At 32.1% G+C, this 5,614-nt stretch overlaps 1 long non-coding RNA gene across 2 annotated transcripts; it reads right to left on the bottom strand.

Annotated features, from left to right (window-relative positions):
* Nucleotides 1–555: 555 nt before the first annotated feature.
* Nucleotides 556–3,830, bottom strand: LOC139862611 (uncharacterized). Of its 2 annotated transcripts, XR_011764234.1 has the most exons (5): nt 3,728–3,830; nt 3,470–3,535; nt 2,570–2,756; nt 1,483–1,547; nt 556–1,390 (listed from the first exon to the last, which is right to left on the bottom strand). It is a non-coding gene; the product is annotated as an uncharacterized lncRNA (long non-coding RNA). The 2 variants fall into 2 exon arrangements; XR_011764233.1 differs by lacking the exon at nt 3,728–3,830 and having other exon boundaries at nt 3,470–3,650.
* Between the last annotated feature and the right edge of the window lie 1,784 nt (nt 3,831–5,614).

The raw sequence follows: 5,614 nt of genomic DNA on the forward strand, positions 1-5,614 counted from the left end.
AGGCGGGAAAACGATCGACAAAAATAACATTCAAGATAATATTGTTCGTGAAGAATATGAACGTTTTTTTTCTTCATGTTTTGTGAAGTAAAATTTAGCCCGATTTAGAGTTTAGGGTTTAGGGTTTGGTGTTTTGGGTTTATTCCATAAACTCAAAACACCAAACCCTAAACCCTAAACTCTAAACCGTTCGTGTTAAAAACTCAATCTAAACCCTAAATCTAAACCCTAAATCTAAACCCTAAACCCTAAATTTCTAAACCCTAATATCTAAACCCTATAAATCCTAATATCTAAACCCCAATAGCTAAAACCTCAATATACGCTTGAAAAACACGATAATTGTTATATATTACTTCTTCGAGCGTTTTCCCGCCAAAATAAAAACATTTATCACAAAGTGTCTCTACTAAATATTCATATTTTCATCTCATCTATAATGTTCGTGAACAAGTTTTTCCAAAAAACGAAAAAAAAAAAAAAGTTTTTGCTTCCCCCGATTGGTTACTTCCCTCTTGATCCTACCAATATATATATATATATATATATATATATATATATATATATATATTGGAAAAACCAAGTAATGTATTAGAAATATAGCGAAATGTACATCTGTGAGTTGCAACAGAGAGAATACTTAATGTTACAGCAGCGAATATATACAGCTGCAATACACGGAATAAAATTAGACTACAGGTCCCGAACTTATTTCAACGAAAGTGACATTATAACAGCCCGACGCGAGGTATTAGCCAATGCCGATCTATCTTGTGGGAGCACGTAACATCCCGGGTTGATTAACCGTTGTTGCCAATCCAAGGATGTTTTTTTGACCGTGGTTCCAAGGACGCTTTGTATTTGAATTTCAGTTACGATTGATTAACCGGACCATTCTTTCTTTACGGAAGATATTGAGGTTTCTATGCTTCCGAAGTATAGCCTCCAATCCACCTTGTCGCAAGCCAAATTGACTTACCCAGTTCCGATTTAATGCAGTCTGGAATACATGTGAATGCTTTGTCTATGCTGTCAATAGGCTGAATATCAAGATTCCACAATTTTAGCAGCTTAACCCATATTATGGAGACGCATTTACAGTGTACGAAGGAGTGAGACCCTTTCAAAATCTGATACGCATAGTGGACACAAAACAGTATTGAGATATAATTTTCTTTTGTCTAGTTCATAGCGTGCTGGAAATCTTTTGCGTTTAGCTCTCCAAATGAATACGTCAGCCTTGCTAGGAGCAGCTGAGTTACATATCGTTTCTGGGATAGATGGAGCAGTCACGAGTGTGATCATCAAGCAAGGCTGACATCAAATGTTGAGTTTTAGAGCTGCATTCAATATAAGCAACTGCACCGATTTGTTTCCTTAGTTTCTTGCCCTAATAAGCATTAAATGTTGAATAAATAAGTTACCTTCTAGTTTTACAAATCAGATCAAAACTAAAATTTCAAAAGATTCTTAATTTAGTACCTGGGCAGAAGTAATAACATTAGAACCCGTATGATCAACATAGTATTCGTTGTCGTTGTGAAGGTCTGGAAGCAAAATAATGGAAAACATAATTATGAATAATGGCTCTAAAAATTAAACCACTTTCAACGCTATGGTCTCCAAAGTTCAAAACAATAACTTGAAGCAAGAAGCAACAGAGCTAAATTAAAGCTAAATTATAAGTTAATTGAACTTCTAGTCAACAAATAATTATTATTATTATTAATTTTTTTTTTTTTAAACAGCATAATAGGACTGCACAAAAGAATGACCAACGGAGTTAGTCTATACTCTATATCCTACATAACAAAGGAAAGAACAAGCCACAATATGCATCATCTTAGTCTATACTCTATATCCTACATAACAAAGGAAAGAACAAGCCACAATATGCATCATCTTAACACGGACGAAGTATATAAGGGGCAGGGGTGGGCGCCGTGGGCCCCGGCCACCCCACCTTTTTGTGTCATTTATAGCATTTATAGCAATTATTCTATTCTTAAGGGTGTAATATAAAAAAAATAAAAAAAATAAAAAAAAAATAAAAAATAAAAAAAATAATTGGGCCATCCCATTTGATTTACCGATCAAAGTTACTCTGTAGGTTTTAGGATTGAGTTTTTTAATATCAAAAATACATTATCATTCTTTTGTCTTATTGGGGTGCAGCATATGCTGTTAATACTAATCATATAACCCATTTCCCTACCAAATTTAGCTATTTACATAATTATATGGCTGTGTTGTATCACCTTTTTACGGAGTATTATTTAATGAAATTTAACCTTTATGAATGATTTATTTTTATATATATAATAACGTGCTTTGTTTGATATAAGTTGGCCCCCTTCATATTAATCTTCAAGCTCCGTGCTTGCATCTTAACACTACAAACTTTCAGACAAAGACTCTTACACCTTATATTATAAGCTTAGGCTGTTTTAACTTCAAGACTTAATTTTCAAAAACAGCCATAAAAGGATTACGTTTTCGTGCTTGTAATTAAGTATGACCCAACAACCATACTAAGGCTTAAGCTTCAAATTCAGGATCTAGTTCTTACTTTCACGTAAACCACCATAAATAAATATTAGATACCCAAATGCAGAAGCAGCATGTCTACACCATCTGGCATCTGGTCAGTTAAACTGCAACATCTCCACCAGTAACATTAGCACTATATCTTCCCGTATGTGGAGTTGTGACAACTGATTTAGTATCGCACCAGACAACTGCTGCAGTGTCCAAAACTATATACAAAAGTAATAAACAAACGAGGACATACTCTTTATGAATACAAACTAAAAAAAAAGCTACTGTAAACAATTTCAAAAAAATTCATAATCTATTAAGGAGCATGAATAAATAAGGTTCTATCCAATTATCTAAACAGTGACCAACTTTGATAGTATTTAACGAGGAATGTTCATTTGAGTCCATAAATTAAGTTGAGATTCAAGGAACCAATGAGAGCGCGACATGTGTCGCGAAAATCACATGTGATAAAAAAAAAATTCAAAAAATTTTTTTCGAAAAAAAAAATTTTAAATTTTTTTTCGAAATTTTTTTTAAAAAATTTTTAAATTATTTTTTTTTTACAATCAAATGTGATTTACCTGCACAATCACATGTGATTGAATTGTACAATCACATGTGATTGGATTTGCCATGCATAATCACATGTGATTGAGTTTATAATCACATGTGATTGACATGCATAATCACATATGATTTTAAAAAAAAAATTTGAAAAAAAAAAATGCGAAAAAAAATTTTCGAAAATTTTTTTTTCTAATTTTTTTTTCAATCACATGTGATTTTCGCGCCACATGTCGCGTTCTCATTAAGTGATTACCAAACCTCAACGAGTTTAGTACCCATGTTCTATCAGTTTTTTTTATAACTAATTCAGGATGTATAAAAACACAAAACTAAAATTAAGAAATAGGTTAATAATACTTACTTGAAACATCTTTATGAACATTTACGTGACTGTAATTGTGCATCAGAACTAGTACACAGAGTGAATCTGAAAATAAGAACAAAAACCCTAAAATTGATAATTTCCTATTCAGAAACTGTATAAATTGAAATCGTATGTAGAATTCATGATGTATGAGTAATCCGAATTCATAACGAATTGAAATTGAGCGAATCAATTGCTTAATCAAGAATTGGAAACGAATTGAAATTGAAATCGAAATCGTATGCAGGTGTGTACCTGATTCATTGACGGAGCGAGCGTGAAGGAATTGATCTGATATCATTAACATAAAAAAAGACCAATATACCCTTTCACTATATGCAAGATGGATCGCAGGAGCACAGGAAGAATGTGCACAAGCAGATGGTAACGCCAGATGAAGGGATGGATGATTGCTTATCTACTTATCTCAAAACATAAGCTTAGCGCTAGATCTCTTGCATACTATTGCATTGCTAAGTATGCAATATATAAAGGATCATTTCAAGAAGAAAATAGAGAAACTATATATATATATATATATATATATATATATATATATATATATATATATATATATATATATATATATATATATATATAATATTGCATTGCTAAGAAAATAGAGAAACTATATGAATTGCAAGAAGATTTCCATTAAAATGAAAGTCATCAAAATACTAACTTTTTTAACCTATATAAAAATTTAAAGGATCATTTTTAAAATATCCATAATTTTGCAACTAGTAGGATATGGAATTCCCCACCCACCCCCACACCTCACGGGAGACACAAAATCAATTGTGTACCATTGAAGCTTTCTTGAGTGGTGTCGGGTGGGACTTGATTCTCACTCCAAGCAGACAGTTTCTAATCTTTGATGATATTGCCAACATCAATGCGATCTGAGAAGGTCTCTAGGAGGTTTTCTCAACTTTCGATGGTACTGCCAACATCGTCGCGAATTAGTTTTCCTCCTAACGCATGTGTGGATGACAAATGATAGCATTCAATTACGATATCGCCGTTAAAAAAAAGAAATCAATTGTGTGTTACAATTCGATCATCATTTGTAATGCAAAGAGGCAATCAACAATTTTTTGGTCACGGTCGTTTCAGCTATGACCAAAAACCGTCAGTCGAGACCAACAATATCCCACGACCATTATACGTTGTTCGAATTCTTTTAGAAATTTGGACAATCGTATAAAATATTTAAGAATGGTTCAATTGTCAATGAAAAGTTGTGTGTTGATATGGTTATTTTTGTTATTAATATTGTATTTATTGGAGAAGGAAAAAGAAGAAATGTGTGTTTAGATGAAACTAGCTGGAACTGCTAGTTTGGAGCTTATGGTTGAAGCTGGAGCTTATGGTTGGAGCTTATTATGAAGTTGAAAACTGAAGCTTATTGTTTTTTATAAGTATTTAGTAAAGCGGCTGGAACTTACTCTTGTGAAATTACTTAAAAGGACCCATATAAAAAATGTAAACTAATATAATAAAGGGTATATTACTAAATTCATTCTCATAAGCTCTTCTTTTATTAAGAAGTTAGTTTCAGTAGCTTATTTTTGTTTATAAGATATACTTTTTATTCAATGTCAAACAAAGCTTACGATTTGTAGCTTAATAAAATTATAAGTTCAAGCTCTTATAAGCGCTCTCATAAGCTCTCATAAGTTCGTAGGCCAAATACAGCCGAAAACAGAAAGAAAAAAAAATAACTAATATTAACCAATGTCCTTTTTAAAATAAATAAAAAAGCAAGCTCCAAAGTGAGTGTGGATTGAATATGAGTTGAAGCACATTATAATAATCTTTCTTGAAATTTATTTATTTATTTTTTTGCAAAAATGGTCTCACAAATCGCCAACACTAATCGATTTGCAAATGGCCTTGCCGAAATGCTCTCTCAATTTGTAAATATCATGAAATTCCTCGATCAATATAAGTAATTAACCCAAATCGCACATTTGTACCTAAATCGCAATATGAGACCCAATCTCGAAAAAATGAAAATTTCTTAAAAACATATAAATCTGGAAAAAAAAATACACACGAATTAAGGAACAAAAGACTCATCCAGATTATCGGCCACCAAACTTGCAGTGGCATATAGAAACCTTTTGGACTCATTACGGA

This window comes from Rutidosis leptorrhynchoides, chromosome 8, assembly GCF_046630445.1.
Source record: "Rutidosis leptorrhynchoides isolate AG116_Rl617_1_P2 chromosome 8, CSIRO_AGI_Rlap_v1, whole genome shotgun sequence".
NCBI lineage: Eukaryota > Viridiplantae > Streptophyta > Magnoliopsida > Asterales > Asteraceae > Rutidosis > Rutidosis leptorrhynchoides.